This window comes from Falco punctatus, assembly GCF_963210335.1.
Source record: "Falco punctatus genome assembly, chromosome: Z".
In the NCBI taxonomy this organism is placed as follows: Eukaryota; Metazoa; Chordata; class Aves; order Falconiformes; family Falconidae; genus Falco; species Falco punctatus.
Window position 1 is genome coordinate 69388814 of NC_137586.1, and position 23520 is coordinate 69412333.

Below are 23520 nucleotides of genomic sequence, written 5' to 3' on the forward strand. Positions count from 1 at the left end.
ATTTTTACCAAAATTTGCAAGTCTATGGAAGGATCAGGGTAACTCTGGAACTTCCCTTACACTTTGCTCAGAAGACTCAATACTGAAAATGGACTGCTGGGTTAATTGAACTTCTGGCCAGACGTATCTCATGATAGTTTTTTTTGTTTGTCTGTTTGTGGGATTTTTTGGTTTGGTGTGGTTTTTGTTTTCCTCACATAACCTGTTGTTGCAGTTTGAGCTGACTGTTCAGCTGCCTACTCCAAATGGTAAAAGATTGTTTTCTCATCCCTTTATTCCAACAGGAATTGTAACACCATTACCATTTCCCATACCATATTTCTCATTTCCAGACAAAACAAAGCTGATTCTTTAACTTTTCCTCACAGTTCAAGTCTCTTGTCATCATTTCTTTTCTACATTCTCTCCATCTTCTAAGCTCAGGGTCAACACCTCATCCAGTGTTTTGCCACTGTTGTGTATGGGAGAATGTTTATGTCCCAAGCTTTCCAGATAATACTGCTAATAATAACATCTTGACTAAGAACTGATTCTCATGCAGCAACACCATTAACTTAAAAAAGTTTGCATGCTGGTATAAACTGGAATGGCTTCTTTCACAGCATTATTGTTGCCAATAATTTCCCCAATCATTGTATATTTGGAATCTCCTTCTTTCATTTGGTACTTTCTGCTGGCTATATAAGCATTTTTTGTGTGTTTTCTGCATCAGCTCTGAAACTCATCAAGCTTCCCAAACTTACACATTATTTTAAAGCATTGCATCACTCAAATCACAAACAAAAAGACTGAGTATGTCTAGGGGATGGATGGGATGACCCATGGGAAGCCACTTACATATCCTTTCAGTGTGGTAGCAAACTATTGATAAACATGCTTAGAGGGTTGAATTGGTTATGAAACTATTTCCAGTTTCACAGTTCCCCCTGATGAAGTTAAGAATTTGATCTTATTCATGGGCCTGACCAACATGAAATCAGTCCACCATGGTTTAACAGCTGCCTCTTTTCCATATATTTCTATTAGCTTGTTCTCAATTAACTACACTGTTCTCAATAAATTTGGATATTCTTATACTAAGATAATTAATTGATGTGTTTTTTTACTTAATTGGATTTTGCTCAATAACCTTTGCTTGTGCTTCTATCTCTGTGTTAAAATCAATTGTGTAATTAGTTGCATTTTCAAAACTCTAGTCACAAGGCATTTATTGCTTCAGATTTTTCTCTTTCAGTGTTTATTTGCTCTCCTTCTCCCCAGTCAATAAGCCTATACTCTCCTTTTACTCTTTCCTGATTCTGTAAATGCAGTATTATATTTTTATTCTTATGCTTAATGTCTTTGGCCAGTTGTAATTTATGTTGTGCCTCAATCCATATGGTTTATATTCATACACGCCTGCACTATTCTTTTGTCTTCCCATTCGTTTTTTTTTTTTCCCCCCAGAGTTAGGTGTCCTCTAAAATTTGGTCATAGTTGTGTCTTGCCATTTCCTGCCTTTTTCACTACTTTGAGAGAGACTTTCTTGTCATGCTTTCTTACAGTATCCTTTATAAACTGCCAGCTTTCCTGAATGCTGTTGTCTTTTACATTATCTACTCAAGATGCAGCATCTATCCATAAGGCTACTTTGTCCTGAATGGAGTTATTTTTCTGAGGACAAAATATAAAAATATTAAGGACATTTATAATAGGGCATGAGCCTAACTTGTATATTAGAAGAGTTCATTAAATATTCTTCATGTAAAAGCACAGTTTGTGACTCTTAGAACAAGCTGGTTGCATCTCTAAATGCATGTCATTTTCAATGACATAGAAGTAAGACAAGCTCTTCACTGCTCAATTAAAGTCCTTGAAGTGCAGTTAAAGTATCCACTAATTAGAAATAGTCAGAAGAAAAGACTTGTTAATCAGGATGACAAGCTTGGTTTGCACAATTTTTGGTAAAGTGAAACTTACTATTGTCTATGATTCAGTGATTTAGTCCCATGTAACCACAGACTGCCACTACATGAAATACGCCTAAGTGATCATACACAGCAGGTGATGCTAACTGTAATTATAAGAACACTATTCCGATCATTTTACACATTTCATTTATCAGTGTAACATGATAAAGTCACTGATTAAGATATCACATAACTGTTGCTAATATCCTTTGTGTCCAGTGACACAGACATATATGCTTCATTCATATTAGGGTTTGGATAGCAGTTTTAATTTAAAGGAAATAAAGAATTCACACCTTTAACAGCAAGATCTAATATTCCTTTAGATATTGCAGCTGGGCTTCCTTTGAAGACAGATGAGGACTAAAGACTTACAGAGCTATCAAAACAAGTACCATGACCTACATATACATGCTGCAGTCCCCTGCTTGTCTAAGCACGATCCTGTACAAAACACTGAACATGCAAAAACTTGCATGTTTCAATGGAGGTAGCTGATCTTCAAGCACCTTTCCACCGTGAAGGCTGGCTGCAGACACACAAGTCTTCAATTGCCTTCCCATCAGTTTTTAAGTCGTTGTGTCAGGAATCTAAGTTAAAGGCTCTCCTTTTGAAAAACTGCTTACAAGTATGTATTAAGTCTTTTAGCCACTTAAAAAAGCTGTCAGAGAGCAACTGCTGTGCTACTTTTGAGCCATTTGTTTAAGAATGGGCAAAGCCTGCAGCTGTGCCTGTTTTTCTGGTGCCTGGCTAGTTCTGTATTCTCCAGATTGTGAAATGACATAAGGTAAGGGCTGACTTGACTCCTTAATTTCTAAATCTCTTAAAAGGAACCTTTTTTCTTTATTTTAGTTTTGTCCAGATTGTTTCTGCCCTTGCATTTTTCTGTTTTCTCTCTAAAGGTCATATTTTTGCCCTTTTCAATACAGTGTTGTGATTATTCTACACCTTTTTATTTTCTCTTTTTAACCTTCAGTTGGTTTTGATATATTGCTTTCCAGAAAACCTGTTTCTTGACTTGTTTGACTGTGGATAAAGATGTTTTTTTCTTCTTTCTGGTACAATGGTGGCTTCCTTCCACTTGCATATTCATGAACCTGGGAATCAAATTACTTATAAAAACAGAAGACAAAGCCGCTTTCCATGCAACTCAGATGAACCAGAGTTTACACTTGTGCATGGAGCAGGTCAACATGTAGTGAATGCATCTGCTGCGCTATATGCATCGACTCTAACCAGAAAAGAGGACAGTGGTGTGAACAACATATTCTTTTAATTCTCAGATCATTGTGTGTTACAGCGTTTGTGTTTAAATGGTGTAACTAAAGAGTGGAAGAGGGAAAAACTTGACTGTTGAGTGTGCTGCTGAAGTTCACTCATTTTGTAGCTAAAGGCCACTTGAAAATTTTAATGTTCTTAGCTTTGCTGGAAAACTTCATCTTTTTGTCATTGTTCTATTTTTTTTTTTTTTTTTCAGCAGGAAATTTATTTTATGTTAGCTAAGATTATATGTGTAATGTAGTGTGTGAGCCAACAGTCTTACTTGGTTTTTTTTGGTTAATAACCATAGTTTCCCGAGGGGCAGACCCATGAGAAGAGGTGAGAGGAGGAAGCCTGAGATGGCACTGGGATGAGTGGGAGCTGTTCCTTGTGGCTGGGCTGACAGGGGGATTCACTGGGGCAGTGGTGGTACAAGCAAGTGGTGGGGGAGAGATGCAATGAGGTAGGAGAGTAGGGAGTAACACCACATGCTGGGAAGAGGCTCTGTGCTATCAGGGAACCCACAGGGGCCCACAACACCAGGGCCACACGTGCCATGTGAAGCAGTGGTGCGAGTCCCCAGCCAGAGACCTTTCTGGAGACACAGCCATGGCAATGCCAAATACCTTCTAAGCTGTGTCTTAGCACCAGCAGTTCAGAAAATGAATGAATTGTAGAGGAGCTATCAGAGCTGTAAGGCTAAGTGTATGTGCTACGGAATTAACAGTTAGTCTTCACTTTGACTGCTGTAAACTGTGTGGAGGTTCACATGTAATGAAAACCCCAATGTTTTAATATACTTTACTGGTCAAACTAAGGGAAAAATTCTGTCTCACAAAGAGAATGAGCTTGAGAACAGTCATGTCAAAATCAAATCCCTGTTGCATGCTATAGAGATGAAATGTTCCCTGCTGAAATGCTTGGCAGTGTTCTTGAAGCAGGAACTAAAGAATATTATTTGCAAAAATGAGAAGTCAGAAGATTAATCTGAATATCTTGGAGCATTCTTTCCTACCAACCAGATTTGACTTGTGTGTATCTCACATAAGTGAGATCATAGATCCTCGATCTGTGTTACAGTACTACTTCTCTCTTGTACCTTCCTAGAAGTGCAAGGGTACCAGGCACTGAAGTGTAACATCTGCAAAGAAGTCCGTTGTTCCTCAAATTCTGGATTATGTGTTTTATGTATTTTAAATGTCCAATCTGTTCAGTATAAATATTTTTGTATTTTGTTCTAAAATGTGTTTTCTTGCCAAACACATGTTTAGATGCAATAGGAAGTAAGTGCAGAACTGTGGAAAGACAGTTCACTATCATTATGCTTTATCAGCACTTCAAATGACAGTTACTATACTTGTACTAAATGTACAGTACCTGTACAGTGGAAGTACAGTTGTGCTTCTGAGCAGTTCTCTGTCATTCAGGAGAGAGTATGTGTTTATCGATGGCAGGTAATGGACACAGCAGACACACATTTGCAAAGGAAAAGGCAACAGTGAAAAATCAGGTCTGAGAAATGCAGAAATGACAGAGGTTCCTCTGAAATAAGAACACAATACAGGTGCAGTCCTTTCCGCATTTAACTACTTTGTACTTGGTAACACACTGAATTCTTTGCTCTTCCAATGGAGGGAGCTTCTAGAGACATCTTAGAATGACTAGGCTCATAAGTGGCCTTTATATTACAAAAAAAAATTTAAAAATAATAAAAAAATTAATGCCTCTGCTGCAAGAAGTGAGTTGGTCCTTGATTCTGAAATTCTGTTTAGCTATGTATCAATTTGCTTGTGCTGTTCTGGTTTGACTGCTTTCAGGAAGATTAAGAAGGCTCACAACTAAAATTTGGAGCAGAGCATTAGCAAGCTGAACAAACAAAGGTACATTTTTTCAAGGAGACCAAAGGATGTATTAGAAAGCTGCAAATGACAACTTTATGGTATACAGAAGGAATATAATTATCCCAGTGTCTTTCTGTAAATGTGATGACATCATCTCAAACAGGACAACTTCAACAGTAACAGCTGAAATCCAGATTTCGTTATTAGAGCTTCTAGCCCGCAGAGATTACGATGCATGAACAGTTGCTGGTTTATGACTCTAGAAATGTCTCAAGCCTCTTTGTAAATGTTCTTGACAGAAGTTTGATGATATGAGTCCAAGAGAGATGTTTGACTAGCCCCAAAATCATGGAAAGCAGAGAACATACTACTTGTCCTACAAACTTGAGAACGGTTCCAAATCTTCAGTTTTTCCATGATTTATTCTTTAACTGTGAAGTTGCTGTGATGCTTCAGGTGGTAACTGAGTCTTTGTAGTGTCACTTTGTGCTGTTTATTAACTGTCTTGCTTCAAAACTCCAGAGATCTGTGAGGTCATGTGATTTTGGGGTCACTCAGCCCAGAGGCCCACAGAAAGTTAAGGAACCAAGATATCTATACCTGGGTGACAGCAGGTTGCACTTTCCAGCTTTCCTGGCTTATATACTAGTAAATCAGTTCATCAGTCAGAAAGTCCCAAGAACTTTCTTATTTTGTTGATTTCCAAAGCCTTTGTGAATGCCACCACACTTGCTAGCTGTGGAACTATCGCCATTAGATTGTACTCCTTCAGTACAAATGTCTAAAAATATTCAGTCTCAGGATGCTGGAAGGCACTTCTGTCAAGCCCTTTCATATACTTATTGTGCACCAGTAAGAAAGTATCCTCATGTTTAGTGTACAGCATAAATACTGCCTATATTCATGGCTTCTATTGCATGTAAAATAACTTGAATGTTGGTTTAAGTGCTTCATACTCATATAGTCGCAGAAAAAGTGAGTAAAAATGTGAAAGCTCAGAGGAGGCTGTTAACTGCTGAACCAAATAACATAGAGTAGAGACTAGTATGAACTTTGTGTGGGTAAGCTGTATAGCACCTATAAGCATCAGTGCATTGCCATTTTACATCCCAACTATTTTTATGACAGAAAAAGAGAACATTCCTGAAAAGCGTAACAGAAGAAGCTCTGGAAGCTGTGCAAAGCCATATAAGCTTCCCTTCACACTCTGCCCTTCTTTTTTAACAGGTTTTAAAATGTTACGAACAGGTCAATTAAAATTTGAGCAAAGATTCTTTCAATTCAGGGTGCTTTTATCGTCACAATAGAACTTTCGAGGGTGATAAGGTTCAATTTTAATTGCACTAGTCAGAAAAAGCCAAAGAAAATACAGGTACTTTTTCTTTTTATGGGTGCAAACTGAAATTAGAATTTACACATGCAGATTTGTAATGAACTATGTCACTCTTTCATACTTCCTCTTTTTTCTTTTTCCTTTCTTCTTTATACTCACGTTGAAAGGGCACCCTTAATTAAGTAAAAACTGTATTCAAGCCTGTATCTAAAAATCAGCTTCTCCTTCAAGCTCTTACAGTAATTTACACTTGGGAAGACAAGTGGGTAGACACAGCAAAAACATTTTTTTCCCCACTGTATTTGTATGCATCAGAATGAGGCCCAGTTCCCCTCTCCATCCCCTTCCTACCCCAAACCAGCTCTGTAAATGCAGTATAACTAGTGAATTCAGCTGAGGTTAACAATCTGCTAATTCAAACAGGAACAGGTCTCTCACTTCTCCATTTCTTATACAGAATGTAAACAAATACTAACAGGAGTAGGAATGATCATTCACATAGACTGTGTAATTTTAGTTTATACTTTAGCACTGCAGATTGAACACAGAAACAAAATCAATCTGATTTTATAATAGGAGAAAAATTTGTACTTATTTGCTTGCTTTTTTTTTTTTTTTTTTATGATGACAGATCCTTTAGCTTAAGGGGAAACTCTTACTGTACTAGAAAATGAGCAGCCCTTGGCAGCAAAAAATGATGGCTTTTTAGCCTGGCTGCCTGGCAAAGAGGATTAACTCACTGCGCACATTGGCTGATACTCAAGGGTTTGGGTGAATTAAAAGTTCTTTGAAATAAATAGTTTCTGTGAACCCCTACGTTTTTGCATTCCCACACTCTGGGGTGGACCTTTTGATGGGCAGCTGAGACTGAAAACCATCAGAAATTTAGACAAAGATTTAATAAATAAACTGATACCTGAATGAATGCTGGTGAGTAAGAAACTTCCAAAAAGTACCTCTGGTTGATCAGTGAACTTTCACCACGGTTTCCTAATGGACTGTAGGAATAAATTTTTCACTGATTTAGAGGGGAAAAAAAGTGAAGCATACTGGTAGGAAAAAAACAAAACAACCTGAATTAGTAATTAGAACACTATTCTACCAAGCAGAAGTGTTGATCAGAAAATGTTTCCAACAGCTCCCATCTAATCTTAAAAATAATTGAGAGATTCTCAGTATAAACACACTGGCAATACAAAAATATACTAGGGAAAATATTTTACAATATAAATAACTCTTAAAGGGAAAGATTTGCTAGGTGTTCTTGATAAAGAGGTGGTGGAATTAACTTCCTTACTGAATATTACATTTAACATCCAACAGTTTTTAGCAAACTACTTACAAAATTGGGGGATACTTTTGTGCCTTGTAACTCTGGAAGAGATTTTCTGCTGCAAAGTCTACTTGCTTTTTGAACCTATCTAGTTTTGGTGCCAATGCTAACTGGTGGTGTAGAGTTTCATAGTTTGATTCTAGTGGCAGAAAGACAAGTATTTCTTCTCTATTTGTGCACAGATTTTTGTTTAAGCTCCTTGATGATTCTCACCATTTTTCCTGTATTTTCCAGATATTAATTCTTCTTCTTCCAGATGCACCTTTTGATGCATAGTCTGGTTGTATAGTCTTGTTCAGAGATTCCAGGACAGTGAAACACACATTACCAATAGCATCACTCTTATGAACTTGAATACTGACTGTTTCAAAGAACTTATGATGTGCTCACACATTTCCAGTACAATGTATTTATCCCCCTCTCCCCCCCCTCGTTGTTGGATGGGTTTAAGGTAAAAGCATTAAAAAAAAAATGGTCCTGGTTTTATCACAGTGCAGTTTGTTTCTGTGTAAGACTCTTTTTTGACTGCAAAGCAAAAATTAAACTAATAAAAAATAATTTTTAAATTGAAAAAGACTGTAGTCGGGTTCTAGGCAAGGAGGCATTATCAGAAGAGGAAATTAAGAAACATTAGAAGAGGTGGAAGGCGAACAGGGAACCACAGCTTTCCTCATGTAAGACTCATAAATCTTTCATTGCATTTCAAAAATGTTAAGGGTACCTGCAAAAGATGTAGGAGAAAATTAAATGTCATTCTTCCAAAAATTTGGAGACTTGTTAAGTTCAGCAGATCTTTGTTAAATGCTATAAATATTTTAATTTCTCTTCTATTAAAAGACATGACAATATTACTACTAAAATAGCATGCTCAGAAACTTACTTGGGTCCATCTTATCAGTTAATAGTTATCTACAGTGATAATTCACAGTACTGTCACACTTCTAAAGTAAGAATATTTCTTCTTCAACAAACAGAACTAATAGATCAGTGTTGTCATATTTCCTAATAGATGTATTATGTATATTATAAATAGATATATAATTTCCCTAAGAAATGGGAGATGCAGTGAAACAATTTTTACAAAAATGGGCACAATGACCTGTAATTAAATTTTCTCCCTTCGGTAATGCGTTTTGTCTCAAGTCTTCTCAATGAATTGGAAGACTGTTACATGATTTTTATTTATAGAAATTATTCTGTGTTGCCAAAATCACAGTAAACAATTTATTGCCTCCAAAGTGAGATGTATATACTAGAATAACATGTGTTTACATAGTACATCATTAAAAATTTATGGTGAATACTTGAACTGATTGTGAAGTGAACAGCCTATTATATATAACTTACCTAGCTGAAGTATTTGCAAATATCTAACTACATTGCAAATCTAACACATTCCTAGCTAGCAGAGTTTGCATGCAATTATCTATGAATCAAATACTGTATCCAATTTAATCCTTATGCAATTTCTGTGTTTTAACATGGAAAGCAGAAGCATCTTAGAATCAATTTCTCTGCAGAGTAGAAAACCATTTTCAGTAACACAGGTTAACAAGTAAGACTGTAGTGGTAGGAAAGACACATCAATGTACAGGCAGCAGAACCCAAGATATAACATATTTGGTCAGATTTGGCAATAGATTTGTACTTCTTGTATCCTTGTCTTTGGATGGATCCATTGACTTGGAACAATTGACCTTGCAGAGACATTTGTACAAAGATAAATAGGATACGCAGGTTACAGAACAGCACAACTTTGCTAGAAATACTGCTTTGGAAGACTATAAAGAAAAAAAGCATTAAAATTAAGGTTATTAATTAATCTCAAATTAGAATTAAGAAATCCTTCATTAATGCCATTGTATGTTGTTCTTTGATTTACCTCAACTTTCCCAAAATCTGGGTTTCATGTGCTCTTCTAAGGATGCAAATTATGTTATTGCAAGTGATTTGTGTTAAACATGTCTGAGAATTCCCTCCTTCCAATGTGGGTTTATATTCATATTTCTTTAAACATGTGTTGTGAAAGTCTGCCTTTTTTGTCACTCAAAAATTTAAGGGATTGCTTAAAATAGATCACCTCTTTGAACAGGGCATTCAATACACATGTTTTTATTGCATGTCCATTACAATATTTCTATTCCTTCTCTTTGCTGCTATCCATTCTGAGTAGGTTTGAATATGTAATCTGTGTAATTTAGGTATATGGATTTTTTATTAATTTCTTTTCTTTATTGACACATATCTTTCTATAGACAGAAAAAAAAAAAAGCCAAAGGCTGGGATAGAAATATAAAATTCAGGATTTTTTTTCAGGAAAGCTTCAAGAGTGTAAGTCTGAATGGTGCTACCATATTGGATAGTTTGGCTGTCTGCTCATTGTATTGTTTTTCTTTATATTTACAGCCTCATTCGCTTATGAATTTTCTTTTTTTTTACAGTCATAATGCATAGTTACCAGTGAGATTTATTCAGACTCTATGTTATTTCCATTTAATAATATTTCATTAAACTTTATTTGTGTGTCATTAAACTTGCACCCCCTCCGTTCCTGCATTGTAGTTATCTTGTCATCATAAATCCTCTATTAATAGGATTTTATTTCTGAACTAACAATAAAAAGTAATAGAAAAAATGAAAATTTTGTAACAAATGATTGTAAAGTGCAGAAATTGAGCCAGTGGGCTGGAAAAATGAGATAAGTACTTTTCTTCACTTACAGAGCAATACATTAACAATTTATGAGCTATCACTTCAAATAATCTAATTGGATTGGTGGAATCTGGACAATAAGTCTGAAATACTGTCTCAGCAGGGAAATCTTCTATGTTGTTTTTTTTTATTCTAACCATGTTTCAAACTCTGTCATAGCACTGGAGAAGGGGAGATGAGTTGGATAGAATTAGTCTGAATTACTTTTTAGATTTCAGGCTTTTAAAATGGATTACTTACCTTACATACAAAAATTATAGCTTCTTCTAGAAAGTTTCTAATCCATAACAGACTGCACTGATTTATCATGATTATTTGATGTATTTCTTGAAAAAAAAGTTTTTTTTTCTTTCAGACGTTTCCCAGAAAAGATTTAAAACAGCTATGTCACCATTTTCTATTCTTAATATAAAAAAAGAAATAGAAAATTCACAGAAAATAACCAGAATCTTATATATACTTATTTTTCCTAGAAAAGTATCAGATAAAATGGGGACAGTATGGTGATGTTTCATAATCACCAGTGTTTCATCATGCTGCTGCTGTTTCTTTTCAGCTGACCAGTCATTCTAGCAGGGAAAGTGTTTTTCTGTCTAAGGACTTTCTAAAACTGAAGCTGGGTTTCCTTCTGGCAGATAAGCTTGAAATAAATACTATATATATATATATATATATATACACAAACAATATAATTTCTTGAGCTTTGAAGACAGATCACTGAGCAAAAACATGTCAGGTTACAGAGGAGACTTAGATATGTAGTTGAGGGGTTTTTTTTGGTTTTTTTTTTTAATTTTTTTTTTCATCCATTCTGTAATATAACAGAAGAATTGCAAAATTTTGTATATGTATACATTTCCAAAATGCATATGCAGACAAACAAACAAAGAGAACAGGAGAAACATGAAATAGTAACAGACCATTTGAAATTTAGCTTAAATTTTATTTAGCTGTACTTGCAAATTCTCACTGTAACACTACACAAGGTCCAAGCATGCTCCTCAAATAAATTTGGGGAACACTAATCTAGAAAGCAAGCTAATAGTCTCCCAGTCTTTAAAAAAGCTTTTACCAGAACTGGTGTCCAATGTTCTTCTGTCATTTTGGTAAAAGTACTGATTTACAAATAAACATGAAAAGATCCCGCACTCTTAAATGCACTTTCTTTTCAAGCAGTTACGCTGATACTTTCCTTTAGATTAACCTTGGTTAAAAAAAGTCACAGTTATTTAATGAAAATGTATTTCTGGGAGAAATATTTTGGGGAGACCAGTGGAGAGATCTTTCTCTTCGGAAGCTGGCAAGTCTCATTAGGATATCATCACCTTCCAGTACGTGGAAAAGACTGGACAACAAAGGTCAGTCTGCAGCAGCAATTGCTACCTTGTGCATCTGTGAAACAGCATGACCTCATCCACAGAGCCCAGCTGTAATTTTTCATTGCATTTCTAAGATATTCTCCTCCCAAATTCCTAATGTTACTAACATTTTTCTCCTGGTCTTGAATGTACATGGGCTGAACTATTGGCATCTGAAGGAGGAAACTCACATTTCTAATGTGACTGAGTAAAAGAGCAAAGTTGTTGAGGTGCCATGTAACGAGTATGGTATGACAAGTGTTGCCGAATGTCGTCGACTGTGGAAACACCAAACGAAGTGAGCAGCTGGGTAGATGGGCAAAGGTCAAATGCTGATACAGCCTTGGGTAACATCTTAACAAATATCTTTCTTCTATTGCCTTTTGCTTTGAGGTTTCAGGAACACCTTGAAGTTTTGTCATCTTTTCTGTTATGCATGTTAATGGATTTAATCATGAGCCACATAATTACTCTGTAGTAAAATGATGAACTGTTTGAGTGAGCAATGCCTACATTTTCTGAGGTGAAAGGAGGAGGACCTCAAAACACTGCGAGTGCCAGAGCATCCAGGTTAGTGGTGTTAACTTGTATGACTTTAATTTACTTGAAGCTGTGCTTTATGCTGTCACTGACCAGTTAGGAACCTGATGTAGAAATGTAATATATAGATACTGAATGTATTTAATTACCTTTGGGTAGTCACATAAACTAATATCTATTAATATATGACACAGGAGGAAACTCATGGCCCATATGTTTTTAAATTCCAGCTGAGCCTTAGTCTTGGGCTGGACTCAGTGACAAACAGACTTTATTGCATCTTGCTTCACAAGGACACATTTTAGCCATAACTTTGTTATTTTATGGGTAATGAGTAGCAAAATCACCTTTGGCAATTCTGAGAAAGGCTCACATTTGACACCGTATTCTGAAGCACTTCATACACTTACTAATTCCTTTGGATATCTCCTGGCCTCCTACTGTTAAGTCAAATTGCTTTTGTGAAGGCCTTTTACACTGTGTTTGAATCAGTGATGATGATAGGTTGTAAAAATTAAGGAGAAAATAATCAGAGAATAAAAAAGGTGGTCTTACAACTACTTCTCACTTGCATGTTTGCCTCCATTGGCTCTTGGCCCATCACTTTCACATGTGGGCAGGCATCAGATGAAGTTTGTAGGAGGCAAATTCAAAACAAAGAGAAGGAGATGGCTCTTCAGGCCAGAAGTGGCAGAACTGTGAATATCTTGCCATGGGATCTCCTGGGCTTTTATGGGTCGAGAGGGAGACAGGACAGTTTCACGTATGAAAACTCTGTGGAGGAGTTCTACTATATACACAAAAATTGCATGTAGCTCAGGAAATGTCTCAACCAAAACTTTATTTTGAAGGTTGGATAGCATAGGTGAAGTTCTCCCTGTGTTTGAAGGGCATTGAAGGCCACTGAAGGGATCAGAGATGATCCCTGAGACTGGAGACAGTTTGGTTGCACCCTGAGCAGAAATTTGTTTATGTGGTCTTCTATTAACTGTGTTTTCTATGACTCTGATCCACTCCATGGATCTTAGAGGGTCATTAGCAAAACAGCATACTCCCGAAGGATGCATACTCATTAGAAATTTTCTTGTTCTGATTTTGCAATGGATTTGTTGGGTAGTTTCAGGCGATTAGTATGTGTCTTTGTTTTCATGTGTTGCTCTGAGTATACATACTTTGATCTCTTTCCATAATTAAGGAAATTAAGTAGGAATGTGATCTGGGAAAATGGGGAGTTTGCTGGTGATGGACTGGGGTTGCTGATGAGCATTTATTTCTCAGCCTAGAAGCCAGCTGTGTTCATCTTGTAAGTGCTGTTGACAAAAGGCTGTAGGAGAGGTAAGAACCATCAAAGTGGTACTGGGATAGTTTCAGCTCAGCTCTTTCCTCAATTTCTGTATCACGTGGCTGCCACACCGCTTCCTTCTCCCTTCAAAAATGCAAATTATTTCCCCTTACCAACAAAACAAAACAGAACAAAACAAAACAAAACAAAACAAAACAAAAATCCACACATTGTATTTTCCTTTTGTTTATTTGTGCAAAAAGTCAGGGCATTAAAGATGAACTTGAGTAGACTACAAGAATGGGCTTATCAGGGCTTGTGGATATATTTGTTGTCTTGGAGAAGTTATATATTTTATAAGTTGCTATATGTTTCATGGAAGGTAGTTAATGCATGACCTTAAATTTTGGCAAATACTGTGGCTGTGTGAGGTTCCACACAAGTGCGACATGGACAGTAGTGCATTAAATGAATTACACTACACAATATCCTATTATAACCTATTTTACTGTAACTGTTATCTCTTTAAGTGTTAGTGCCTGTTTCCACCTGGCTGTATCAGGCAGTGAGAAAGGATGTGGTAATCAAAAAAGTCCAAACAAGAAGTTCAGAACAACACAAACTGGAAGAAGATGCTAGCAACTCCCTTTGCAGATGTAAATATAAAACTCTGGAGCTTCTGAAACTTCCTTTGGTCTCTGAGATGAAAACTGTAGCATCAAAACTGTAAAAGCTGAGGCAGTATGGCTGTAGAATACTACTAATAAAAAGAGTTTAAAAAGAAAGGACTTGATACCTATAGTGGAAAACAAGAAACCTGTATTCGAATTCAGACTCCAGTCAGCAGCTACAAACATGGAGAAATGGAAATGCACCTTACTGATGCTGTCAGACCATCATGAACAATGAACCCAGGGATTTCAAAGGACATGAAGCAGCTTAAACAATGAATTTCCCATTTTAAATGCAAAATAAATTCCTTCTGTACAAGTAGCACCAAGGAATGAAACTAAATTGATGTGAGAAATTGGAATTGAGATTTGCCATTCTACATGTGTTGATATGATGCTTTAGGTAATAAAGTGTCCCAGCCTGCCATTATTTCAGCATTTTGTTTCTGTCAGAAGTGGTGCAAAACAAAGTAATAGGTATCAAGGAGAAGAAAAAAGTGCATGTTTCTTGTGCTTGATCATTTTTTCACTTTATTTGAAGATTTCCCCCTTTTCAAACAGGTAATGGTAGCTTTATACAAACAGGATAGCTTTGTGAGTAGCAGGGTGTGCATAAAACAATAAACTGCACAATAATGCTTCTGTGGCTTTGATGGTCAAAACAATTGTAATGTTGTCTGCTTTTAGCTGTAGGCAGTTCATCACTTTGCAATAGCCATAGGAGGCCATGTGTTTGAGACTTTCTCAGTAATAGGACAAAAAGTCTGACCGGGGGATAAAAAAGAGGGTTTTATTATACACTACGCCTTTGTGTGGCTTCTTAGGTAGCAACCTGAGCTACCTTTTTGTTGCTGTTTAAAAGATACCCTCCAGAGCAAGTTTTCAATGCAGTTGGGACCTTTCAGCAAAACTTTGCTTATTACTTTTAATTCACCATGTATATGGTGTCATAATTTTGCTTAGGTGTCAAAACAGGAAATTAGACAGGCAGCTGTTGAAAACCAATGTTGAGACCAGGCTTTCTGAGGCATATTATTTAGGTTATAAGCACAGGATATTCTGTAAAGATCAATTTTCTTCCTATAGCTGGTGGTGGACATAATGGATGAACATCTACATCATTATCTTCTTCCCAGTAATGCCAGCATCTGTACTTCCATTTCTACTCTGGACATTAAATATAGAGCTCATAGTGAGGGTGGCTATCAGACCAACATGCCTACAGAACTTGGATGTATTTCTACACCTTTAAGCCATCTAGGGACTGCTCTAAACTCTGCTGCACCTCAAAATGCAGGGGTGTGACTGTATTAGGCAAAAAAATCTGACACAACAGATTACATGGATGCCTTCAGGATCTAAACTTTAGAAACCTGCATTTGTCTCTATTTCATCATACCCAGTAGCAACCTTAAAAATCATCTGAGGTCCAACAGACCCATTGCACTGTCTCAGCATGGAGCTGTAGTAGTGTGAGGTTTGAGAGGGAATTTTGCCCACCTGCTTAACTGATAACTGACAGAAGAAATTTTCCATGCACTAGGGAACACAAAATACTCCAAGTCAGAACATGAGTTTGCATCTTCTTTTAAGAGGAGGGCTGTTTATATCCTTATGTAAGATTTCTGCTTTTATGCAGCTAAAAGGGGGCATTCCTGCAGATTGCAATAATAGATCCATGTGCTAATACGTATTCATATGAATTTACATTCATGATTCAATAACAGGCTGTGCATTGCCTTTCTGGAGGGATGAATAGCACTATGGAGACAATGTGCCTGGCCACCTGCAACAATCATCTGACACTAAATGAAGACTCAGTATAGTCATGCAACTAAAATAATTCCTTTTAAAATTATTATTATTTATTGTTGTTGAGAGTGGATTGGGGTGGGTTGGAAAAACATTACCAATGCAGATCCTGGGTGTTCAATAGCTATTCTATAAACACATTACCTCCTGTGTAATTTACATCTTTAACACTGCAGCCAAATTAATTCTTATACCTTGGGAGCCTTTCAGTACTGCATGAGTGTTGATAAAATATCAACCTCATCATAAGAGTAAACAGAAGTATGAATATATGACACCTTGAAATTTATCACCCTGAGAGAAAAGTGCAGAAGTTGTCCTAATAACATCATATATTGTGAGAGTCCTTTAACAAAACATAATGTGATGATGCTGGAGCATAGAAATTACATGACATAGGAGGGAAGTTTTAGAGAGCGCCAGCTTTCTACACTTAATAAGAGTAATATTCCAGAGTGAATGAAACTTTAGCTGGGTGGGTTTCTGGAAAAGCTGCTGAAAGTTTGAAAGTGAAGCAGTGTTCCTCTTCCCTTTCACCCTAGGGCCATAGTTCAGTGAGAATCAGATCTGTGATTCCTGTTTCAAGCGCAAGAGAAGAAACTGTCTCAATAAGGCATTATCATCCGACTGGATTTTGTCAGCTGTACAGTTTAAAGAGTTTAACTTTTTTTTTTTTCCTTTTTTCCCCCAATGTAAGCACTCATGTGTTCCAAATGTTAAAAGCTGTTATTTTTGTAACATTTGGAAATTGACAGTTTATTTTGGCTGGCAATTTCACATGCTTAGATGAGAATATTTTCTTGCAGTTGTAACTCAATATAAAAGTGGCTCATGGAACTGCTCAGCTAGCTCATTACCACAGTACTCTGCCAGTATTTTTATTAGTTGAATAGAAATAGCGACAGGACAGGAGGTAATGGCTATAAACTGAAAGAGGATAGAATTAGATTAAGTATTAGGAAGAAATTCTTTACTGTGGGGGTGATGAGGCACTGGCACAGGTTGGCCAGAGCAGCTGTGGATGCCCCATCCCTGGAAGCATTCAAGGCTAGGTTGGATGGAGCTTTGAACAACCTGGTCTCATGGAAATTTTTCCTGCCCATGGCAGAGGGGTTGGAATTAGATGATCTGTAATGTCCCTTCCAACCCAAACCATTCAATGATTCTATTAAATATACCTGCAGACCATTAACTGGCAACTTCTGTTACTGTGGAGCTGTATCTGTGGGGAATTTTAGATCTGTAGTGGTGCCTGTCCCAGCAGAAGACATGTATTGATTCATAAAAATTGTGATCCCTCTTCTGATCCCCACCTGTGTTCAACGGTGGGTTTGCATTCACTCCAGCAACCACCCATGTGCACCACCGGGGGGCATGGTGGCCTTTTTTGCCTTTGGAGTTGGTCAGGATACCCTGTCTTCGTTCCTTTTCAGTTAGGCACAGGTACTTTTTCAGCTTGGTTTACTCTTGTGACACTCCCAACATCTTCTGGGTTGTATGATCTGACCCAGATATGAGGGATATGAGGGTGAGGAAAGGGGGGAGAACTGCTTCAAATGCGCAGACTATGAAAACTCTTCAGGCTTTCACCACAAAACTGCAGTTTAAGCTTGTGCAAAAAAAGCCATGGCATGCAGCTTTTTTTCCTGTTTTATTTGGTGCAGTAAAGACATGCTTTCGTGCTGCTTGCTCCAGTGGATACTTTTTTCCTTCTCTCTTCAATTTCTGGGGCTGTGAACGAGGAACCAAGTATCTGGTCTGCCGCCTGCCGCGTCCAGCAGAGTGTGCCAATCCTCACAGTGTTTATGAGTACAGTGAAGGAGTCTTGTTAGCTCTCTAGCGTCTATCCCTGGAGAAGATGTTTCAGTAATCTAACATTAAATTAAATCTTGAATTCCAGCTACTACATAACCAAAGTTAATTTGGGAAAATAATTTAATTACAGTGCTGGGTTACACATGAGCAATAGGTAATGCATTATGAATATTATATAAATTCTATCTACAGAAAAACCCTGAACTGTTTAATTGTAAAATTTATTTACCAAATATTTGAAGTAGATGTAGTTAAAAAGGAAAAGAGTCAAGACAACAAAATGATTTAATTAAACAGAAAGAACAAGGACAATGAGGCAGTAGCTAGTTCCAAGGCAAAGCAAATCGGAAAATTAGCCATGCCACCATAAACCTTTGGCATTTTCATTTAACTGAAATGGAAAAGGACTTCAATATACAGAAAATAAAGGTGAAAATTAAGGATCTCTTGTCTAAGTCCAGTGCTTCAGGGTGAACAGGAAGAGTTCAATATACTGGAGGGCAGTGGAGGACTGCTATTGCCAAATAACAAGCAAATACTGGCATCCATGGAGAACACAAACCATGCTACCCTCTAAAGTAAGTGTCCTAACAGATATGTGCTATAAAAGCCCTACAATGAAGTGCTGTGTTTTAATATTCCTGAACAAACGGTTGTTTTTTTTCAGCTGTATTCACTCCCTGCACCCCCCCCCTTTCCTTTTTTTTCCTTTTCATTTTTCAACAGTCACTTTTACTGCTATTTCCTCCTTTAGATTTGTGTTTTTATCTTGATGTGTGCTGTCTGCCATCATTAAAGATTGCTAAGGGTGAAGGCATGAGGTCTGCACAGTACTAAGTAGTTTAAACGTGGCTTTTTATGATGCTGAGTGTCTCCAGATGTGGTTTTACAGCACTTGAGTTCAACTAACATAACCAGACAGGATGTCTGGGGGTGATATCATGGTATCAAAATGGAAGGAACAAAATTTTCAGGGTAGAACCCCGGACTTGGAAACAGCATCACCAAGCAGACCAACTGAAAGACCCAAAACTGACAGTTTTGTTCTGTTTTGTGCTTTTATTTTTTATTATTTTGTGGTGTGGAGAATTAGCATGGGCATGTGGGACTACTTTTACAAGAAACATTTATTGAATTCAGCTGCTTGAGGCAGTAAGAGGCCACCATCCATCAGCACCTGGGTTTTTTTTCAGTATTGTGTTTCTGGGAGTTTTTTTTATAAAGACACAGAAAACATGCTATATTTATATGAATCAGATGCACCACAATGTTACACTGTCATAAACATAATGATCATCATAAAGTCATGCTGATAATTTCAGTGGTGATAATTTTGGCAAACAACTAGCTATCTTGTCATAGTGGAGTTAATAGCATCATTATTAGTTTTCACCTGCACTGTACTCAACGATAGGTCTTTGTATTTCATTTTTTTGGTTAAACATAATTCTTTGAAACATGGAAATGTAAGTACAAGAGCCTAAATAAAACTGAGTAATAATTTCTACTATATCAGATAATTTTACATAAAAATACGGTTTCAATGGAAACTGTGGACAACTTTTCTGGAAGCGTTTGTGTGACTGGATTCTAAGAACAACTTGAAAATATGCCTTAGGAGTCTGTTTCTTGAAAAATCAATTCAAATTAAGCTGTTAATAATTTATGACCATTTAATATCCATCTATCTATCTAATCTATCTAATCTATCTAATCTAATCTATCTATCTACCTACCTACCTAAAAGCCTTGGGAAGATAAGATTGCTGGAGATGAAAGATTCCCAGCTGTAATCAACTGCTGTGTATCTCTAACAACCTGCTTCGAATGTAGAGGCAGATAAGTCAGAGAGAAGGATGAGGTAGCAGGTGCTGTAATACCATTTTGTCTTGGTTATTTCTGAATGTATATTAAAGCCAAATAATTTTTATCCATTTGGTTGGGATTATCTATCTAATTTGTCTACGAGAAATGACATTAGAAATGTGTTAATAGCTTCTAAATGCTTAATCTGTAAACATTTGCACAAACAATTGTGTAGTGTTGTTATACCAGATGGGACAAAGCTTCTTCTTGTGTTTGTGTTGACACTATGCTTCTGAACAATGACATTACATTCAATAACAGCACGTGGAATGAAACATTGGCTTTTAAACGAGGTTTGTCAAGAATATGACATTACATCCATGGCCTTGATTGGAACATTGAATTAAAATGAATCTTGTTTTTTAAATAGGTAACGGAAGTCCTTGATGTCCTTAGAAGGGAAAAAAAGAGGATTCTGTTTAGCTGAGTAAGCAGTTCCTTCTCATGAAACATGAACTTGAGTGAAATGTTTCACACTGTAAAAAGACAAAAGGTCACCTGGCTGAAGTGTGTTCTTGAGCAAAACTATTCATGGTGGAAGAGAAAGGTTTATTGCACTGACTGCTGCAAAAAAAGGCACTGAAATAATCTCCCACAAGTTGTCATAATTACATTTGCTTTGCTGCCCTTTGGTCATTCTTTAAGTTGTCTTTATGGCTTTACATTTCCCATTGACTTCAGAAACCATAGTTTCACTATGACTTTTGTCATGTGAGATTCTTAAGCAGATTGTAAATTTGGGGTCTGAACCCAGGATCCAGTTTCTAAAACTATCCAATCTAAAAATTAAAACTCAGTATCAGAAAGTCAGTAGCAGATTCATTACTTCAGTGAAGTGAACATTTTTGCCTGAGACAAAAAAATGCAGTTAACATTATATTCAACTTTGGCCTACAGAATTTTTTAATTTTTTTTAAATTGTTGATAGTGATACTTGCATCCTTTTATTCACTCTTGCTCCTGTTTTCCTCAGGTAGAAACAAAGCTTAAAAACACTGTTGGAAAAAAGTACCTATGAACTTTTATACAAGCATATCTTATTTCTCAACTACTGTCTCTTGAAAGGGCATGAAAAGATACCAGGTTTTGCTCTTGTAACATTGTTAGTTTGGATCAAGGTGAGATGCCTTTTCTCCATATCTTTCTCCATGGATAAGGTGGGAATTAATAGTATTTTGGCAGTTATGTAAGGTAAAATGTAAAAGTAAAGACTGTTTTCAATAGACACTGTCACCAACATAAACTTAGAAAGACCTTTAAGAGACTGCTCTAAGTACTTTTGCTCCTATGTTAAGCTGCTTCCTTGATGAATTAACAGCTGCATGCCTTTCCTTTTCTGAGATGTTCATACTGGTAGTTCCTTTTTTCCCACTGAGAAGGGGAAATCTCCATGGAGAGGTAAGACAAACAATTTTTAGACCAAGTTCAGAATCATGTGTTCTATTTTGGTAGTTTAGAAAAAAAAAAACAAACCACACCCCATGTTTTGTGTTACCTGCAAGTCTGAAAGGGAAGGCATTGGTTTCAATCAATCTATAGCGGAGCACAAGGCGATTTACTTGTCTTTTTACATGTAAGCCATTCCCTTGACAACAAGTCTTTATGAAGCTTGACTTGAAAGCTGCAGACCTTACCAGGGGTGTCCCCAAGCATCTGAGAATTTTAAGAGTGAGCTTTTCTCTGAACTTTCTGTGTGAGAGACCACAGTCTTACCATGGAACAGAGTTCAATGCTGTTTGCAGTGGTGCTGACCACCTGGTCCAAAACCAGCACAGATGGTAGTCAGCCTGTTGACCAGTGGGTTTGGGAGCTGACCTGGGGGTGTTGTGCCACAGCCCTGGGGATGCAATTCAGGAACACCCAAGAACCCAGACGTGGGCAATGGTATACTGGTTGTAGGTGCAGGGGTGCCTAAATGAGTTTTCAAAAGTATGTCAGATTTTAATGAAGACTGCTTCCACACAAAGGTATTTATGAAAGTGCTGCCTATTACAAAGAAAAGGCCAGTGTGCCTGTCTGTCTCAGGAATCTAGCTCGATTAGTTCTTACATACAATGAATAATATCTTGTAATGCAATTGGACACAAGTAATTAAAAAGGAGGAACTGAGTAATAGCATGTGCTGGAATAATTCACAGAAACATAAGGAGATCTGTGCCTAGGAAAATCTTCTGTAGGCCTAATTTGATTATTTGAGTTATGAGAAGAAGCAACATAATAATTAAAGCAGGGATGACTCTGTAAATCTATTACGCTATCTAAGCCAGAAGCTGAATGCTAATCAGTTTTCAGAAATTAACAAACTCTTTCCTGCATTGCAGGCTACCCACCTGATAATCTTAGTCTCTTATGTGGCATGCTGGTTTGCATAATTACTGTTAATGAAGGAGTCCCTAGTGTGATGGGTTGCTTTATGAATGGTTCTGTCTAGATAATATAAAACTTTCTGGAAAATGAATTTGGCTGATGACCTGCCTCAAAGACAGATGACAGATGCATGTTAATCTGATTCCTGTCTAAGAAGGCAGAGTAAAAAAACCAAAATTGTCACTATCGCTTGAATTAGCTTTTCAGATGAAATCAAGTCCCATGGCAGAGCTCTTTGCCCAAGAGTGTTGAGTCAAAGTTTTGTTGCTGTTCGAATATAAACATGCGATTTTTGTTTTATGGATTGGAAATAAGGAGAAGCAGGAGCTTTCCCAAGTCTCTCTAGGAAAACCTCTCTGCTTTGGTCAGTATCTCCGTGCTGTGACATATCTGTTTTTGGGGACTGGGAGACAGACACCTGAGATACTCAGTGTGGCTGGGTAGGCTTCATTTATTCAAAACAGTCAATATGAACTAGTCAAAGCAAATGTTTCTACTTCCTGAGAATAATTTCTTCAGATATTTTGTGAAGCTCCTCAAAAAGTAAATATTGTCTATTTAAAAAAAAGAGGCACAATGAAACAGCAGTTTTCTTCCCTAGTCACAAGAAGGCTTCACTGATTCCAAGTGTTCTGAAGATGAAGGCATCCCTCTTAAGAATCCCTGCTTAACAGTGTATTGAACACTGGCTGCTGTAGTATAGGAAATATTTTGCCACTATGTAGGCAGCTGCTTGAGTGGGAAGAGACAGCTTTCTACATTACCTCCTAAATTGAAGCAGTTCAGCATGGGAGGGTTGCAGTAACAAAGGTAGCTGTCAGTATTGAACTCTAGCCATGACAGTCAAAGCTCTGAGTTTGGAAGAAATGTTACCAAAGGCAGTAAAAGAAATGTAGGTGGTTAAAAATTATTCCTCACAGTCACTGTCCGGCTGGTAGTTCATTAACTGACTTTTTAAATGTCAATCAGTCCCACAGTCTAACACAACTACAAGCAGGATTCCAGCTTTTATTATTGGCCTTAATTACAGAAATAAGTGACTCTGTCTAGGGGATGCAGGAAGCATTTAAGGATATAAATGCTCCAGTTATTTCCAACCAATCTGTTTTAACGGCTTTCCAGGGCTAGAAAGAAGTAGGCATGTCTTTTGTCACTAGTGATTGTCACTGAGTGTTGGCACCAGGCAGGAGCAAGAAAAGAGAGAAAATATACTACAGGATGGAAGTGATAGATACGTAAAATCTTCCTCCTGTGGCAGCCCTTCCTCTACCCTTTTTCAAGGCACTTGAATGAAACTGTAATACCTTTTGTATTCTGGGCAGTAATCAGACACTGAGCAGGATATGTTCTTCAGGCAGTAAAATTTGTAATCTCTTTGCCT

At 37.1% G+C, this 23520-nt stretch overlaps 1 long non-coding RNA gene across 1 annotated transcript in view; it reads left to right on the forward strand.

Annotated features, from left to right (window-relative positions):
• Positions 1 to 23520, forward strand: part of LOC308056989 — a 56364-nt gene that overhangs the window by 1425 nt on the left and 31419 nt on the right. Inside the window, exon 2 of the long non-coding RNA XR_013925061.1 lies at positions 1 to 23520. This exon is cut by the window's right edge and continues 31419 nt beyond it. This is a non-coding gene — a long non-coding RNA (uncharacterized lncRNA).